Below are 20,167 nucleotides of genomic sequence, written 5' to 3' on the forward strand. Positions count from 1 at the left end.
TATTCTGAATCTAGCCTGTACAAAAAGCACAAGCGAAATTTCCCAAGCAAGCATGCAATGAACAATCAAGAACACCTTGACTATAACTTACACAATGGGCATCAGCAAACCATGCAATTAAGTGATGAATTAGGAAGCAACTCAAACCTGTACAACCACCCAAGCAACAAACAAGAACATATTGACTTCAGTCTATAGAAGGGCCATTAGTAAAACACCCAAGAAAGCTGCTGAACTAGGAAGAATGCATTAACCCAAACCTCCAAACCTGTACAAATCACCCAAGAAGCCAAGCAACAAACAAGAACATAATGGCTTCAATCTGTACAAGAGGCATTACTAAAACCACCCAACAGTTATGGACTAAGGAGAGCGAGCTGACCCAAATACAGTAAATTCATCAAACTGCTAAGGTGAAAACAAGAAAATATCGACTTACATTCACAAAACTGTCAAAGCACCCGAGGAACAAAGGAGTAATCGTGGGCCACAAAACTCTGCAATACACACCAGTAAACTAACACAAGCAACTAAGAAACACACAATAACAGACTGATTACATTCTGCACAATTGGCATTAATGAATCAACCAAAGTAGCTGAAGAAAAAAGCAGATTTTGTTGATCCATAATGGTGCATTTTGCACAAGTAAAATAACTCACGCGCTCACGAGCAAAACAAGAACATATTGATTTCGATGTATACAATAGGCATTACTATAACCACTAAAAATCCCTGTTTTAGGCAGAACATTGGCCCCTCTTTGACACAAAAAGAGCCAAGATCCAGTCCTAACAACAATCACTCAGTTGCACTTCTAGTGGTGCTAAGCAAGCTTTTTTCCAAATGCAACTAAGACGTTTGGGTTATGGGTCAACAAAGGCAAAATGATTTCTTGAAAACAACCTGGTTTCTGAAGGCACATTCTGGGCCATACACTTTTAGCTTCAAGGGCTGTGATGAAATTGACCCAGTTGCGTGATCTGTGTAGGTCTCTTACGGCTGTTCCCGGCTATGTACTCTGACACTCAAATGAAACTAATGGCGAGAGCGGAGGGGTACCTGTAAAATAACACTGGCATGTCTAAAAGCCACGAGTAAGGGCCAGTCCTAGCCTCAAATCTTCAGATTGATATGGTGCCATACTTGAGGCACGAAGAAAAGCCCTTTCCTGACCCCCCCAAATTGCGTTAATTTGTCATCCAGCTTTTATCAACTGTGAGGTAAGTGTCCGTATGGCTAGTAGGATCAAGGCACAGATCCATAAAGCTAACAAGAGTCTTCCTCTCAGCTTGGGAGATACAGTATTCGAAAATGAGTCCGAATATAAATACCTCCGAATTTGAATTAAGTGACAGGCTCAAGGGATGGGGAGCAATAATAAAATGAAACCCCTTTCAATGCCACTAAGCAGGTTTGACGTATTGTTTTGGGGTCTTTAGTTTGGCACGCCTGAATGAAGCAGAGCTGGGCAAAGAGGTCACTGTGTGACTTTTGGGGACGAGATTAAAACTGGGCACTATGTCAATCCCTTTCTGTTCCTCCAATACATTGTGAACTGGGGATTACTCCTTTGCACCTGTATGGTGTCCAATTTTACCTGTGTTTTAGCAGTAGAATGATTCAAGATGAATGGATTATCATTCAGTATACAAGTATGGGGGTTTTATTTACCAATAGCTATCCTCAGTTTTCCTGGTTTGGGTGCTTATAAATGTAATTGGAGAACTTTCAAACTTTCAAGAGTTACGGGGTGCGGGGAGGGGTGGGCGATCCGTTGGGCTAGATCGGGCCTACATAATTTAGGAATAAAATCAAGGAATAATTAGGAGTTGATGAGGTTGAAGCAGACCTCACATACCTGAAAACGAAATCATTGACAGGAGAATGCTATGCTGGAAAAACAAAAAAAGCAAAAGGAACATGTGGCACTCTTACCTTACCGAGGGGCACAGGTCTACACCCGGTTAGGTACAACCAATTGACTATTGAAGAAATGAAAGGTTGTGGGCCGGCGTGGAACAGACAAAAACAGATTGTAGATTTTTCAAAGTAAAGTAGTATCACAGTGTCCCGTCTGTGGAGTGACCATTTGTTAATTATTGAGAGAATGCTATTTTTAGCAAAATGGTTTTCTGGGTTAAATGCTGACTGATGCTTCCTACAAAACTGAAAAGCGATGGATGAAAGCTTCTGTATTCAGAACCACTGGCATTGCTCTGGGCCAACTTCCAAACATGGTTTCTCAGCTTGCCGTGCCATTACAGAATGAGAAAGACTACACTCACATCATGCTTGGCCCAATCCAAAAGGGGTTGTCCAGTGTGGACTGAGCCCTTCTGCACGAGACCACAGGCAACACGAGATATGTTTCGGCCTGATTAGGTATCATCTGTGAAGTGTAGCTCGGGTGTCTAAGCACAGCAAGTGCGGAATCCGCGTCTGGGCAGCAACCAGACCATATAGGGTGGCTTTTCAAAAAAACTAAAGAGAGTGGCCGATGGAAGGTTTTGAATTAATCATAACGGCAAGCACCTTCTATCCATCTATCACTTTTCAGTTTTGTACATCAGCAAACTCACCTTAACAACTGAGAAACAAAGTAAAAGGCGCAGATCCTAACATGTACAATAGACACCAGCAATACCAATCAAAGGGTTGCCCAGCAAATGTGAACGACCTGATCTCAACCTGTAAAATGGGTAATAGCAAAAGCACCCAGAGTGACTGAGCAACCATTGAGAACATGCTGTGAGGCCAGCTGTTTGGCAGGCTGAAGACAGCTTGTTTTACTGGTTGTTCATGACAAAAGATGAGAATGTTTTTAGGACAGAGCGAATGACAGCGGATAGAGCGGCCCTTGGTTCCAGAGGATGGCAGAAGTTACACTTGCTCTTTAGCATCGAGAATGGCGAATTTGAGGAACGCAATCCCACACGCTCCTGCACGAGTTACAGCATGGCTTAAGAAACTGAACGCCACTGCTGTACCCTCAAGTAAATGATGTTAGACTAGACACTAGGGACCTTAGTATGGTAGCTGAAAGACTAGTTAATGGGCACTGATTATGGTAAATATCATACTAGCTACTGAGCAGTGTGCATGTTTGCTACCAGACTAGCCACTGAGAACGGTGCATGTTTTATGCCAGACTAGCCACTGGTCACTGTGTATGTTAGCTGCCAGCAGCTATTCAGCACAGTGTATGGTAGCTGCCAGACTAGTTACGGGGCTTTTGTGTATAGTATCTGCAAAACTAGCCGTTGGCCACGGGTTATGGTACCTGCTGTGCACTGTATATGGTAGCTATCAAACTAGTGGTTGGCCACTGGGTATGGCAGCTTCCAGACTAGCTGCTGGGCACTGTGCATGGTAGCTGCCAATAGTTATTGGGCAATGTATAAGGTAGCTGACATACTAGCTGATGGGCACTGGGTATGGCAACTTCCAGATGGTCTGTTGATCAATGGGTTGGAAGTTGCCAGACTAGCTATTCTGCATTGTGTATGGTGGCTGCCAGGCTAGCTGTTGGTCACCGAGTATGGTAGCTGCCAGATTAGTCATTGGACATTGTGTATGGTAGCTGCCACGCTAACTCTTGGGCATTGTGTATGGTATCTGCCAAATGGTTTGTTGGGCACTGGGTATTGTAGCTGCCAGATGGGTTGTTTAGCACCGAGTATAGTGGCTGCCAGTCTAACTGTCGGACATGGAGTACGGTATAAATACCATACTAGTAATAATGGTATCCGGCATACTGGTTATTGAGCACTGTGTATGGTAGCTGCCAGAATAGCTATTGGGCACAGTGTATGGTAGCTGCCAGAATTGGGCACAGTGTATGGTAGCTGCCAGAATAGCTATTGGGCACAGTGTATGGTAGCTGTCAGAATAGCTATTGGGCACAGTGTATGGTAGCTGTCAGACCAGTGGTTGGCCATTGGGTGTGATAGCTGCCTCACTAGCTGATGGGCGCTATGTATCATAGCCGTCAGACCAGTTGTTGGCTACTGGGTGTAGCAGCTGCCCCAATAGCCGCTGGGCATGGTGTATGGTAGCTGTCGCTGTGTATGGTAGTCGTCAGACAAGCGGTTGGCCGTTGGGTGTGGTAGCTGGCGCACTAGCTGTTGGTGACTGGGTATAGTAGCTGCCAGACAGTTTTGGATGGTGGAATGGAAGTTGTTTGGCTGGCTGTTGAACTCTGTTGGCAGCTCCCTATCTGCCATAGGCTGCGGTTTAGGTTGTGGAGTGTATGAATGGAAGTGGAGAAGGAAAGTGAGCCAGCAGCAGCTGCCTGCTGCTATTCTCGGATTGAGGGGTTGGGGGGGCGTGGGCCATATCAATGGCCGCAGTTGTTCCACTATCAAAATACACAAGACCCAAAAGCTCTGCGTCCGGAGATATTAATACGCCTGAATCGGAAAGAATACATGACCGAATCGACATCCTGCCCACACCAAAAATACCCCAGGGGAGCATTCCAGCGCCTGCACACTAGTCACTGGGTGTGCAGTTATAGGAATGTTATTGTGTCCCCCCTCCGCCGCCCTCAAGAGCATGTTCTGCAGAAATCAGGGAGTGATGTCCATGAAGAGGAGTACCTTAGAGGCTCCCAGAACTCATCCAGTGTTTACCCAGGAGGCATGGTGCCCACTGCAATAATTCAGAAGGAGACAGAGAAGGGATGGGACTCAGTGCTGAGACCGAAATCTAATGTTGACCCCAAGGCAAAGCACTCTTCAAATAACATGCACACACACACATTCTAAATGCCTCTGATCAATTTCCCAAACCTTGGAGTACGGTTCCCCCCGAGGGCGTTCAACAACAGCGCTTTGAGGCCATATCAATGGGATAAAGCACTGTACCATTGAAAAATTACATAGCATGCCCCCATTCCAGAATCATGGAGTCCTTACCCCAAAGCGATGTGGCAATTCAGGAACCCCTCAGTGCCGACCCTAAACCTACACAACCCAGAGTAATCCATAAGATCAAGTTGCATTCAGCAATCAGTGAGTGAGAACAGCAGAATAGGGGGTCCCCGAGGGATCTCCCATTGTGGACTGTGAATGCATGGGGCTCTATGGAACCACTCAACTGGCCCAGGTGTTTAGTCCGGACGAATCTCTCAGTGCTGCCCTCTAGTGCTCTAGCCCCAGCACTCACTCAGTGCTCACCCAGAGAAGCATTGGCGCCCCTGGGATTCACTTAGTGCTGAACCTGAAGTCGTATGGCACTCGCCAATCACTCATGGCCGACCGTCAACAATGGGGCCCGAGGAACCACTCAGTGCTGACCTTGATGTGCTGACACCCTCGGAATAACCCAGTGCCAATCCATGAGCGGAGTGGTCTTTAGGAACCACAGAGCAATGACCTTTGGCCTGAAGGTCCTGCAGGAAGCAATCACTGGTGACCAAGGAGCCATGGGACACTCAGAAATCACTCAGCTGACCCTGAACTGTAGCCACAGGAATCACTCAGCACCGATCCTGGAGAGATGGGGCACTCCAGAATGTTCCAGCTATCTCTAGAACCACATCTGTAGGAAACGCCCAGTCCTGATTAAGGGATTAATCATCAATAATCTTCCAGTTCTGATCCAGGAGAAGGGAGCCTCCCGTTATCACTGATTTGGTACCCTCGAGCTTCAGGGTCCCCATTAATCACTGGTTAATGATGCTGAGCTGTGTGGCCCTCATAAATCAATCACTGCACATCCTGAAGGTATGGGTCCCTCACGAATAAATGTTGGCTAACCCTGGCACTACGAGATCATCAATGGTCCCTCAGTGCTGCCCGGGTAGGACTTCATAAATGACGTTGGACACGCGAGTATTATAGACTTTGGAAATGCTCAGTGCTGGCACTTGGACCAATGACCTGCATGATTCATTTAATAAGGATCATGGCGTCATCAGGCTCTGAAATAACTCGGTAATTACCCTGAGCCACCAAACATCTGGAATCACTAGACTGACCCTGACACTGCCGGAGGCAAAATACATTTGAAAATAGTGAATCCAAATGGGAAATATTTACAGAGTGGTTATCCTGAATACCTGGTTTGTTTGCAGCCCTTGAGGACCAGACTGGAAGATGCTGAACACATGGAATCTTCCAGGACGCCTGTGGTCCAGGAATGAATATCGGTTTATAAACCATCAACCAGCCCCACCACCTCCATTACACAAGAAGGGATCCAAACAGATTGGAAACTCAAGCAAATTGTAAACCTCCTTGTCCAATTTTGGTAACATGGATGGAACAGCAGGCTTATACTTGCAAGGTCGTGGATCGTTGGTTAGTTGTAACACAGCGAAAATACAATTTCCCAATGATAAAAGGGATTGTCCAGCCAAGGTTGTGTAAAAATATCTACTTGTTATTATCACAAAAGACGGTTCTAGCACACTACAAAATACAGCCTACCCTGTAAAGGAATGCAGAGGACAGACAGTTTCATAGAAGGAAAAGAGATGCACTCTGGATACTGACAGCAGGGTAGTCGGTATGTCAAATAATTGCAACAGTTCAAGGATGCTTGGTTTCAACACGATCCCCATGGCTGATTGCTGCCTGATGGGCCAGTATCAATTACATCACAAATGGAAGCTAGCCAGGCCCTGCTTTTCTGAATGTCCACTACAGGTTTTCTCTGAACCGCAGCGCTATACCACGGGGGCAGCAGAGGCGTTGATGGATGCGTCCTGGGGGGTCTATAGCCCCTGGTCTTTTGGCTGTAGCCCCGGATAGGAGCTCAGGGGCTAAAAACAAAAGGCTAGCGAGAACGAGTTCTGACATTAGTGTAGGTCCAGCTCTTTTCCAGACCTAGCAGCACCACTGGGGGGCAGACAAACACACGTATACGCTGAAGACATTGGTAGAAAGAATACTGTACAGTGTGAGCTCGTCCTAGTTCCCGAACGGTTTCTTGCATCTGCACAAATGGGAAAGTAGCCTTTCCCACTTATACTGGCTTGTTTATACTTTTGACGTCTACTTTACGCCACCGTGCACTGAGGTGGGACTAGACTGACAAGATTGGTGGAGCCAACCAATAAACGCAGACATCTGCCTCGCCTTGGTCATAAGCCTATGAAGGACTAGGAATTGCTCATTCTTTATGCAGAGGGTTATGTTATGTTATTGAGATTAATATCATGCACCGTGTCCATTTCCATGGTCCCCAGTTCGTATTTTTTTCATCTTTATCGTTATGCAAAACAGAGCAACGGTTGCCTTCAATGTTTTCTTGTAGTTTCTGCTGAACTGACCATAAAACGGGCTGAGTGAAGGCAAAATGTGGACAAATTACTCGAGTAGGATTGATCTGGAGGAGAGGTCTACATTCATGAGGCCCCGAAGGACAAAGGGTGAACAGTCAGCTACCCGCACGATGGACTGAATGATTATGCGCTCTCACTTTATAAAGAATGGATATGCACCATTCTCCAAACACAAATGTGGCCATGCACAGTCACCAAGTTTATCCCGAAAAGGGAACGACAACTAGAGCTTAAGTGCTCATGGGGCCGCCTCATGCACTCTTGCTGCCTCATGGTCTTATTGGTCTTGAGCAGCATGACCAGGACCAAATCATCGTCCTCTATCCCAGTGTCCTACGGCTACTAGAGATTGCAACGCAAGTTGAACACACAATGTTATGTGCCAAAGATATGAAATGGATGGATACAATTAAAGAAAAAACCGACCTGGCCAAAAACCGCCAAACTCTGTCTGTTTGTTTTGAAAAGGGTAATTATGATTGGCTGTTCAGAGGATGTTATGAGGATGCAGTGGTGGCTAGTCAATTATCTAACTGGTGGGGGCGTAAATGCATATGAATAATATCCGTGAGCGATGGAGTGCAAGGCGGGAGCCCGAACTAAAGCAGACGGGTGCTAGGGGAGCGGGGTTGGGGGAGGTTAGGGAGGAACATCACCAAGAAAATTGTTAAAATAATGGGTTAAAATGGTGTATTTTACAACTTTCTGTGAAAAATGTGATAAAACGCCACACGGTTTGAAATCAATATTGTATGATAGCACATGAAAAGTCCAATAAATACATGTTACAAACCGTGTCCAGATCCATTTCCCAATGCATTGTCATAATGCCTTTGCCCATAACTTATGCTAGTATATACACTATTTTAATGGTGGCTGTGCCCGTACATGTCCATCCATGCTTCACCAATATATGTTAGTATTACCATATAAGGATTCCCAGCCAGTAAAAGAGATGCCATGCCTCAGAAATAAGGTATATCCAGTTGGCTAGACTGACCTACATTGGTTGCAAGTCAATGACAACACTGGTCATTTTTGCTTTACTCATGATGCACGGTTAAGATGCATATTAACTGTGCATCAAGGGTAAAGCAAAGTCAATGGTTATTATGTGGATAGCCTGGCCTACATTCAATGTAGGACAGTCTAGCCAGGTAATAACCAGAGCTGTCAACTGACCCCTGACTCGCAGGTTTGACCCGCAAAAGAACAAACAACCCTCGAGGCTGCAAATGTGTCTGAAAACATGCAAGCAGGTCAGGCTGAGAAAAACAGTAACCACTTACTAAAGTGATGACCCTTTTACATTGAAAGCAAGCCTTTTAATCGCCATACAATGGCCTTAGTGAAGTTTGCTTCTGTAAGTGACAGAGCTTTGACCTCCTGTGATCTCCTAAATTTGGCAGATTTCATAGCACAGAAGTGTATAGCCGTGCTGTAACATCTCCTACAAAAAAGCGATTTTAGGGCTTTGCAGTCAGGTACACAAGTTAAGAGTCATTATGGGTTGAAAGAAATGCTAAATTCTGTAGCACAAATGCAAAGGAAGCCCCATGGCATGACCATCTCATCAGAAAAATCAACCAATTATCGGCCCAAGAAAATGTATAAGGCACAAATATGGAAAATGTTCACTCATATCAATTGTGCGCTTCTGTAACCAGAAAGCTGTTCCAACCTTGACATACAGCGCAAAAGCAGGTCTCAGTCTTGTAACAAATGGGATCAACTGGAAGGAAGATTCTGGCGTTCAGTATTACAGCTGCTGAACGCAATTCCAGTAGCTGTCATTCGCCTTGAGATTGGCCTTCTTTCGTGTACGCAAGAGTTAAATGGAACACGCTACAACTCTTCAATAAAATCTGTCCTTCTTGTCCTCCTCAATTTACCATTTTAACAACTGAATCTGGAAACTGTACGGATTGGACATTACAGACCTGGTCTCAAATATGCCTTCAGATTCTAACCGGTCTTGGTACTTCAAAGAAGACCTTGTCTAATAATCCATGCTATGTTAAAAAAAAATGGTATGGATCTGGGACTGGCAAGAGACAGAAACAAGAAGAGGCATTTCTAAGATACACACAGCAACAAAAACTTTGTTAGGTGCTTACAATCGAACTCCAGCCTACTTGACAAGGTTTCTAAGTGTCAAGCCTCGACAATTATTCTTGAGATTTCGGTTGAACATTCTCCATAACAATACTTCTCTTCATAGATATGGTCTAAGCCGACACTCAAAATGTAGACTGTGTGACGCGGAGGAGGAGTCGCTCAAGCATCTGGTTTTGTTTTGTCCAAAATTGAGAACTTGGAGGACTCTGTACTTAAGTAAACACTTAAAAGCTTTGTTCGGTTAAGATGCAAAAACTTGGTGGGATGCTCTGTATGCAGGGGAGTGACATAATTGGTCATATGCGTTTGTCATGCCTGCGCCATGGGCGCATACATTTGCGATCAATATGGACCTTATTTCCCATTTGCGAGACTTTGGTGCTTTTCTATTTTTCCCAACAAACTACACTTACCACAATGCACTTGGCTATAACCATCTATTCCTGGCCATTACTATTCGTCATCTTCGGAACTACAATCCCCAGAAGCCCGAGGGATCTGCTCTGCTTCCACCAGCTCAGGAACAGAGAGGGAGGTGGCCGATTGTCTGCAGGTGTGCTGATCCAGGTGCGACCAATTAGCCTGCCTCTGTGCTGGGCTGGGCGGTATAAAAGCTGCTGCCTGCAGGAACTCAGTCTCTTGCATTAAGAGTCCTTCCGGCACCTTTTTGCTTCGAGCTACATATCTTGTATGCAGTCCCCCCTTACTCCCGCTTTGGATCCAGTGCCCTGCTGGGCTCTCTACATTACAGCCGATCACGCTCTGCTGCTTTCCAGCCTCCTCCAGTGCCCTGCTGGGCTCTCTACATTGCAGCTGATCACGCTCTGCTGCTTTCCAGCCTCCTCCAGTGCTCTGCTGGTCTCTCTACATTGCAGCTGATCATGCTCTGCTGCTTTTCAGCCTCTGCCTTTGCCCTTCCGGGTTTCTGCCTTGCAGCCGATCACGCTCCGCTGCCTTCAACCTACAGCCTTCGTCCGCTGGACTTCCAATCTAGCAGTCCTCTACAGTCCTCTGCAGCCTGCTACAGTCATCGACCCTGCTCCTCTGAGCTTACTCCTTGCTGCCCGGTCCTTCTGGCTCCTTGCCGCACAGCCTTTTTTTTTCTGCTGCCAACAGTCCTTGTACTCGGGGCTTCCTACCTTGCAGCCGATCACGCTCCGCTGCTTGCTACCTACCTTTGTCCGCTGGGTTCTCAGCCTAGCAGCCCTCTACAGTCCTCTGCAGCCTTCTACTGTCAGCGGCCCTGCCCCCCAGGGCTCACTCCTTGCTGACCGGCCCTTCTGGGCTCCTTGCCGTGCAGCCTGCTTTACTCCGCTGCCATAAGCCCTTTCCCTCTGGGCTCCCTACCTTACAGCCCTGCTCCTGTGGGCTTGCTCATTGCTTTCCTGCTCCTCTGAGCTCTCAACCTTGTTCCCTACCGTCCTCTGCATTCCAATCCTGTTATACAACTTCCCCTTCATTTCCTTCTTCTAGTTTGCTATTGGCTTCCTTTTCCTGGATTTGTCTGTTAGTATCTTCTCTTGTACTGTTTGTAGACCTTTTTGTACAGAGCTTCTCTGTTAGTTTCCGTCAGGCAACCTCTGCCCCTTCCCTTGTCTCGTTTCTACGTTACAGACACCCATAGCTGTTGTTCCAAGCCATGAGCAAACAGGGTGGGCCTCTGTTATAGCAAACTGTGCAGAAGGCTAGAGTTTTCCTAAGGTCCGTGGAATACTATTTTCCTATATCTGCATACACCCCTAGAGGGAATCCATTCTGTTGTACTTTATTCCTTGCTACACTTGTTTACTCTTGGTTCTCATTACTTTCAGCTGTGTGTGTACTTATCTGTCCACCTTACTTCGGCACAACTACCCAAAACCCTTCGTGGGTGTCCTGTGCCACTTTTTCCGGAGTGCCACCCGTGACAGCATTAACTACATGTTTGAAAATCGTTTTAGACAAAATCTGTCCATGTGTAAATGTAAATGCATTTTTCCTTTTATGACATGATGTAGAATGGTAAAGGTTTATAAAAAATGTAAACCAATAAATAAAAATAAAAAAGAAAGTACATCATGCACTGGTATACAAGTGTTTACAATTGGGTTAATTGTAAGTCAAGATAATTGTGTTTGCCCCATTACGACATACATTCATTACTGAGGTTTCAAGTTGTCAAGAAAGTCACTGCTAGTAAACAAACAATCCCAGAACAGTTTTGTCCAAGATCACAAGGCACTCCATTGCAATCTCATCAGTTCTAATAACCTATTGAAAGTACAATTCAGTGCACATTTTTTCCAACTGATGCACATAAGAGGGCATGCTTGTCTTTCAATTGACATTCAATTGACATTTAATTGACATTTAATTGCCAATTCTATTGGGACAAACACTATTATCTATGCTATTAAACACTATTACAAAAAGGTAAATAAAAGGGAATTGTGCTTGTTTCCAGTTCTAATGGAACTATCTTCAACGTTATGGATTGACAATGCATTTTGAACTTTTAGTGAGGTTGTCAGAGATATACAAATTCTGGAAATTTTTGGAGTGTGGGGCATGGGAGAGTTAGCAACGCATAAGTGACCATCGAGCCCACTGTGAAAAGATGGCACCTATGAGTATTAACGCTTGCCATATTTGCTTTACCCTTGATGTACAGTAACTGTCTTTGCATCAAGTGTAAAGCAAAGACAAGTAGCATTACATGGATCAGCTGGCCTACATTCAATGTAAGTAGAGAATGCCTTTGCACTGGCGGTGCCCCGGGCGAAACAACATTTGGCACGCCACCATCACAGGAGCTTTTCACTGAATTAGCGTGGTGCCAGCCCCTGCCTTTCAAGGGCTTAAACCTCTCACTTTCAGCAGCTTGTAGGAAGACGCCAGCACTCTGCCTTGATGTCTGAGTGCTAAGCCCTGGGTTCCAACGGGAAAGGGGTGGTACCAAGATCCTGTCATATTTCTCACCTGGGAGAGCAGACTATTTACATTTAAGCATCCATTAACATGGCAGTAGTAGCAGAAATCACACGCTGGCAGATGACAAAAGCCGCCCAGGTGATAACAATTCTCTATGATGATGAGCTTTCAAGCTGTCATCCAGCCACTCCTCAAAAACAATTTGAGGATGTCTCCTGTGAGAAACCTGAGTGTATCCTCACTCCTACTTCCCATGGATCCTCTTCTCAGGTGGCCAGTGAAAGGCCATTGCTTTTGGATCTTGACCCTGGGGGTGGAGAAGAGAGGGATGATCACCGGTTGGAGGGTCCTTGGGGATTGGGAAGAAGAAGGTACCCCCAGGCAAGACATGGTATTCCCCCTTCCCATATTGGGAACCAACCTAACCCTCCCATGGCCTTTATGGGCTTTTGTAAAACATCTCCCCACATTTTACCTGTAACAGTTCTGGGACGAGGAATAGGTGACTAGGAGTAGTGTACACTAGTAGCTCATTTCACCACTCTAGTACTGAGTCGAGGAAGATGCTTGCAGAGTATTGTGAAGGTCAAGCATGCCCCTCTAAATGCAGTCAAGCAAGTACAATTGAGAACTCACACCAGTCAAGTGGTTGTAGGTGTATAAGAAGAGATGGAAAGAGCAGTTGAGAGACGCAGGAAGGTCTGTGCAGGAGAGACCAGCAGGGGATCCTGTTCGAGAGGAGGCCTCCGTGGTGGGACCTGCAGGGTAGCCAGGACGCCGGCAGAAGATCCCAAAGATCTGTGGAGCCCAGGGCAAGTTGGGCTGTTAGAAGTCCACAGGTTTGGGAGCCTCTGTGGTTGGAAAACCGCAGCTGCTAGTGGGAGCAATGGAGAAGAAACAAAGTTGCTGTCAGTGTCCGTGGAAGAGAAGTGGAGCTGCCGGTGGGTGCCGAGAAGCATATGAAGTGCGAGCAGGGCTTGTGGTCACAAGCAAACCAGCAGGCCGAGCAAAAGAGGTGCGACGCATCAGTCGAGAGGAACGCCGAAGAGCGGTGAGTGAAAGGAATGTCACCCGAAGCCGCAGCGCTCCTAGGGTCTACATGGGAGTGAGACAAATACTGAATAAAGCTAATTAAATGTAAACATTGAAATAAACCCGAAGCCATGGGTAAGCAGGGAAATAAATCTTTACTAATATTGAATACCGAACTGAAGGAAATCTGTATGGGCAAAGCTATGTTCGGATGAAAGATAAATGTAAACGTGCCAATTTGAAAGCGACATACGAAATAAGAGAGCAAGTGTGGAAGTTTGCAAAAGAGCATGATAGAAAGGTGGTGAAGTAATAAAACCACCACAAAGTGAACTTTATGCATCAATACAGTACGGCAAGGCTAAAGACTGGCAAAAGGATATGTGGCACATTGTGGCAAAGCCAAAAGGCTAACCAGGAGAAGTCAGGAGAGTGTGACCCGTCACATAAAACCAAGAGGCCGACAAGGAGAAGCTATGTGAGTGTGTATATGTACACAGGGGCAAATACAGAAGAACCTGTGTGAGCTGAAGAGCCTAGGGTTCCTGGTTCAGTGACCTGTAACGGGTGAACCGTGTGGTCCGACAACTGCACCCAGACCTGAGAACCCTCAATTGTGGAAAACCAAAGACATTGTTCAAATAAACCAAAAAGGAGTGATTTAAGTAAACTGTTAAGTCAATCCAGAAGAAGTGTCAAGTTGATCTGTAGTTGTGTTGAACATTGAACGGCTGAAACCAAGTATAAGTTGGCAAGTTGAAGTGAACCCTGAGACATGATGAACTGCAATGCTGTTTGTTTGGAACTGTGTTAATCTGAACTTGGGAAGGGGAACCCAAAGGATTTGTGGAACTGAACTTGAGAACTGCAATATCGAGACACTTGTGGAACTTTCTTGAACTTGGGGAAGCTGAAAAGGAAGCTAGGAGCTGGAAGAAGCTCAGAACTTTGTTTTGATCACCATTTCTTTTTGACATCCTTACACATTGTTTAGCTTTAGCTGCAAGGGCAAGGATAGGTTGTGGACACAGACAGACCTTTGAGTTGAACTTTCTGACCTAGACTTTCCTTAGTTTTATTCAGATAGGGAAAACCCACCATAGCATTGGGCAAGTTAAACTTTCAACCATCCTGATGTTTGAGTTAATAAACCATTTCATTTTGAACTTTGAATCTGTTATCTGTGTCTTGCTTCATGATGCCTTCACACTCCACCACTGCACCGGCTCAGAGAGGCGCCTTATGTAACAGAAAAGCTCCCAGCACCAGCACTGGAAGCGTTTATGTCCTGAGGGCTAGGGCTGATCCAGGAAACTTCCAGGTCTGCTCAGAAGACTTGGCACAGGACAGAATGCAGAAACAGCCAAATGTCCAAATTTGTATAGAGACCTTGCAGTTTACAGGCATTTTGTTGTTAGGGTGAATATTGTTAATGTTAATGGATATTTGTACTGTGGCGCGGTCCCCTGGCGCTCTGGTGGCTCTGAAAAAAAGGGAAGGGGGGTGAGTTAGTGGGAATAGGCAGGAAAAGTGCAAGAGAGCAGTGATGTGCTGTTGGCGGCCTCAGACCGGTGGGTCAGTTGGCTGGGATTGGGGTGTTTTACGGTCAGTGGTCGTCGTGTGCGGTTGTGCGAGTCTATGTGTGGTTTGTTTTGTTGATGCAGTGTAGTGAAGTTTGTGCAGATTGTTGTGTTGTAGGCTTGTGGTTGTGTTTGGGTAGAGTTTGAGAGGTGTATGCAGAGGGGTGAAATTGTTAGTGGATTGGTTAATTGGCATTGCTGTCCGGAGGTGAGGCGATGAATTTCCGTATTCTCTCCCGGTGGGGTGCAGGAGCATCTCTGCGTCTCTGTCCTGATCTGGGTTGTCCGATTCTCACAGTCCCTTTCATACATGGCATCCATTCACATTCAAACCTTACCCAAGTTCGGCCTCAGCCACCTACGTGACACCTGTCTGTATGCGGGGCAGGGAAGCGTTTGTGCGTCCCTTCAAATCCGTCCCAGAGACCATTCCCAATCCAGTCGGTGTGCGCTATTCACTAACAAGGGCTTCGCCATTCATATGTGGCGGGTGGTGGGCATTCATCATCTTATTCAGTTGTTTATGCAGGCTATCGCTCCCGGTCCCTTTGGAACGTGGCGCATGCCAATGCTTGCAAATTGCGTCCATATTGTGATCAATCAAAACTTCCATTACTCACTCAAATGGATTTCTTGCTGAAATAGATCACAGATTTGTTTCAAATTTAAAATTGTGGGCATTCTTAAAAAGAATACATTTTAAATTTGAAACATGAATTTTGCATGAATGTAAATAGCATTTTGGGAGCATTATGTTCCCAAGATGCTCTTGGCTTTTATGCAAAAAGCCAGTGGCCACAACTCTCTGCCCCACCCTCCTCCTCTCCCAAGGGGAAAGAGGGAGCACACATTTGTTTTTTTTCAGCTGTGCCCCATTTCAGTGAAAACCTCCCCTCTCCAACACGGCAGCGTGGAGCTTTTTACTTAAATAGGGCACAGCCACCAAGCTAGCTCGGGTAAGCCTTTCAAAGGCTTCCCCAGGCTGGCACCCTATTAAAGTGAAAAGCTTCCAGCTCCACTGGAGCAAGGAGCTTTTCACTTTAATAGGGTGCCACTGGCACGCCAGCTTGGGGAAGCCTTTCAAATGAAAAGCTTCATGCTTCCTTGCTGGAGAGCCTGTCGCCGCCAGCACAGCACAAACCAGAGTGCTTTGCACCGGCTTACCAATCACAAAGAATCCACCCCACCACATCTACAAGGCCAACCAGAACACCCTATGCAAACATGCTCACTGTGCCAAGGGTAATAAGAGCCAGACCAGAGGCACCAGCTTCCCCTACCTTGCCTTCCTACGCTGGAACGCCCTTCCTAGGACTCTTCGTGCTGCATCTTCACTCAGTGCCTTCCGCAAAGCCATGAAAACCTCTCTGATCGCTTGATCATCACCACAGTCCCCATGGGACTACTCGCTTCATCTCCTGATAACCTGCAAATGTACTTGCAACTAGCTGACTGTATTATTGTGTTATCAATGTAAAATATGTCAAATGTAAAATATGTAAAATGCACCTCCCTGTAACTAAGCTCCCTGCAAGTAACAGCACAACGATGCCCAGGTCGCCCATGCCTAAGACCGCCCTTAACGTGGCCAATCTATCCAAATCGTATTTGCTTCCCCCTTGAAGGATAGTAAATGTGCATCGTGGGTAAACCAAAGCTAAGTGTTAATTGGATAGACTGGTCTACATTCAATGTAGGCCAGACTAGCCACGTAATAACACTTCACTTATCATTTTTGCTTTACCCGTGATGCACTGTGTTCATCAAGGTTAAGGAAAAAAAAGAAGCCATGCCCAAAGCCACCTCCCAACCCTAAATGTAGGGGCCCTGCTCAGTGGGGCCCCTACATTTAGGGATGGGTGCTGACACACACAATGCACAGAAACACTTCACCCACACATTCAGGCAAAACAAACACCAAAATACATGCACGCATACAATTTATAGATGCATGCATAAATACATATTACATGAAAAAAAAATAGTCTTACCGTGCCTGCATGCATTCACACGCACCTGCACAGTGACAGGGAACACCGGACTGCCCCTCCCCTTCTCGGTTGATGCAGACACGCTGCCTGACAGGAAAGGATGCCTCACCTGTCAGTCAGCATTTTCACGATGCTCGTCTCCGTAAGGTGAACAGGATGACTGACAGGAGAGGCTCCACTCCTGTCAGGCAGCGTGTCTGCGCTATTCGTGTAATAATGAGAGCCGGCGGGTCTATTCTTCCAACACCCCGCCAGCTCCAATTATTCACCAGTACGTTTGTTGCAGAGCCAAAAGGCTCTACAAGAAACAAACTAAAAAGTGCAGTGGAGTCGCACCCCTGCAGAGAGGCAGGCAGCACAGTCCCCCGTGAATATAACAGACAAGATTATGAGGGTAGGACACAAAGGCTAGGGGAGGATCAGGTGCTCCAAGTTCAAGTTAAGAGAAATCTACCAGGAACAGTCAGGAATTGTTGGCCATGCTGTAACTCTAACGAGATTTAGAACACCCTTTGAGGATCCAGTGCTGCCAATGCATACCCCTCTCTTCCATCACATTAGTTAGGGCATGCTATGGCATTTGCCTGTTTTTAACAACTCCTAAAAGTAGGCAGATTCCATAGCAACCCATTGCAAATGCGGTCTGCCCTTTGTAAGAAGCAGGTGGTATTTACACTTTTTGTATTGCAAAGGGTAAAAGAAAGGTGTTAAGGTAATTTCGCCCGTTTTAAAACCTTTGTTTTAAACTTCGTAATACAGATAATTAAACGTGCATGGAGTGAACCGAACTGCAAACTGGAGGTGTTCCCCTCTACAATTTACACTATTTTTAAAGGCTTCCCCTTGGAATTTTGGAGGGAAGGAATCCCAAAGAAGTGGTTTAGTTGTCCCAAGTGTGTTTCAGTGTTGTAAACAGCATTGTTTCCCATGCTTGCTTACTTCAGTGTATCACCAATAGAGCAATAAACAAGTGGAAATAATGTATCGATTTGGGGATTGAAAGAGAATGACTGTGTGAAAATATGATTTTAAGGAATTTCTACCATGGCATGACCAAGTACTCCAAAATGTGGGAATGTTGAAAACGTTCCCCAAGAATGATATGCAAGACAACGGGAGTAAGGTGTGAAATGGAAGCACTAGGGTTTCTCTAATGTTGTGAAAGCATGATATCTACGAGTTACGTGAAGGGTGGTCGTTTGTGACCCAACACATGGATGGTGTTAATCGTGAGGGGCGTGACGAGGCTGCAGAGAGGACATTGAGTGAAAACGCAGACTTGAGCGACAGTGGCGAGGAGAACAGTAAAGAACTGCACACAGTAGGATTGAATCTGATAGTGGCGTAACGACTGGGACTTTGCCGGACTAAAAGGACTGCCAGGCACCTGGGGAACAAGCAGTGTCTGTGACTGTCCTGATGGCCAAGAGTATCTCGCCTCGACCTGCTTTTCATAGAGGTCTACTCTATCAAAAGGCATGTCTATTACCTTAGACACACATCAGGGCGAAGGTTAGTGGCTTTCAAGCACCGGTGGCGCCTCAGGACTGCTCTGTTACACATTTGGCGGAAACCAGTGTACGCAGTTTCAGGAGTCACCATAATGGCATGATCCGATGCCACCTCACCTTCACTTTGCCAATACAGAGCCTCCTCATGCTTATAATCAGGCAAGAAATCTAGGATTGGACCCATTTTGTACCACAGTTCCTTGTCATATCTAGAGAGGATAGCCTGAAAATTGGCTGCCTTAATGGTGGTTGTGGCTGTGGTGATGACTCTTCCCAAAAGCGTCCAGCTGCTTGCCTTCTCTGTCTGGGGGCACCATGCAGTGACAGGACGGGTTGGACGACCTCTTTCATGCCGTAGCAGGAACCAAAGAGTCAGAGTCAGGCTGAGTACCAAGACACCTGGGAGCGGAGGCTGTGACCTTTCATTTCTTGTCCAGCCGGTCCTTCTTCAGAGGTGCTGAGGAAGGGTTCTTCATAACTAGCAAACCATCCTCTCAGATGTAATCAAGCAGTGGAATGGCTACCATTGTTTTCGTGGAGGATTCCCGCCTTTGAAAAAGAAACCCTTCTTTCTTCTGTTCCTGGTGAACAAGATCAAAAAGCTTCACAGCACACGTTAGCAAAGCATGTAAAGAACCTTTATCGTCCAGAGGCGAACCTCTTAATGGCATCTGCGGGGGCTCCCCATCTGCAGGGACTAAGTTGTCCGTAGCAGAATGCATGTCTGGCAACGCATCCGTGTCCGGACCAGTGTCCGTATCACTGTCTGTGAGGGGAGCCACAGGACTAGGAAACAATGAAGAAGACCGAGCCGGTCTCAGGGGGCTGGGAGATGGAACCACTGGCAGAGCTGCAGCATCACATGAGCGTCTGCTACTGGGCGCACCTTGAGGGGTACCTAGAGCACCTTGCGTGGCCCCTTGAAGGGTTGGAACAGGCACCCTCTGCTGCAGTTCTGTGACCAGGGTCTGCAGAGTAGATAAAATGTTGAGTGACTGATACCTCAATGCAGATGGAGTTCCCACCATAACTTTAGGCACAGCTATTGGTGGCACAGGTGGGCGTCGGATGGCAACTTTCTGAACAGCTGGAACAGGTGGTCAGACTGATTTGTGAGTAGCTGGTAGAATTAAATCTTTTAGGTCTTCAATTTCCTCCTTCTCAGATAATAAAGCCTCCAGAGGCTCCACATCTCCCGAATAGCGAATCTCCTGCAATATTATGGCAGCTGGTGAAGCATCCACTGCCGTAGGCACCAGGGGGGAAGAGGGGTTTGGACTTAGTATGTCGAGGCAGAAAGGAGAGTGTTGGAGGCATCTCTCTGTCCACACTGGAGCTTCTAGGAAACGTAGCAATCACTGGTGCTCATGGAAAGGACAAAGCTGGCGTAAACACCAATGGTGCTTAAGCGGCCTTGGAGGCAAAGCAATTCTGGAGATCCATCCACCACCACATCAATGGCCCTTTAGTTGAAAAAGACCTCCCGATCGATGACTGCCCTGTGGGTTGTCGACAGGGCAGTCGTCGACAATGAGGTATTTTTCAACTTAGGGGCCGTTGATGAGGTCGTCGACAGGAACCGTCATTGACAAGGTCGTGGACGGAGGCGATAACTATTTGCGCCTGTAGCCCGTCAACAGAGTAGTTGTCGATGACGATGTTCAACTGGAGCTCATCGTCTGAGTGTGAATCATCGTCAGGGTTGTCGTGACCATGCATTTCTTCTCGAAAGAG

The 20,167-nt window shown here is 46.4% G+C and overlaps 1 protein-coding gene across 1 annotated transcript in view; it reads right to left on the minus strand.

The window, feature by feature from the left end:
* Positions 1-20,167, minus strand: part of ACHE (acetylcholinesterase (Yt blood group)) — a 329,114-nt gene that overhangs the window by 78,788 nt on the left and 230,159 nt on the right. The window lies entirely within an intron of this gene.

This window comes from Ambystoma mexicanum, chromosome 1p, assembly GCF_040938575.1.
Source record: "Ambystoma mexicanum isolate Mex_15411 chromosome 1p, UKY_AmexF1_1, whole genome shotgun sequence".
Taxonomy (NCBI): domain Eukaryota; kingdom Metazoa; phylum Chordata; class Amphibia; order Caudata; family Ambystomatidae; genus Ambystoma; species Ambystoma mexicanum.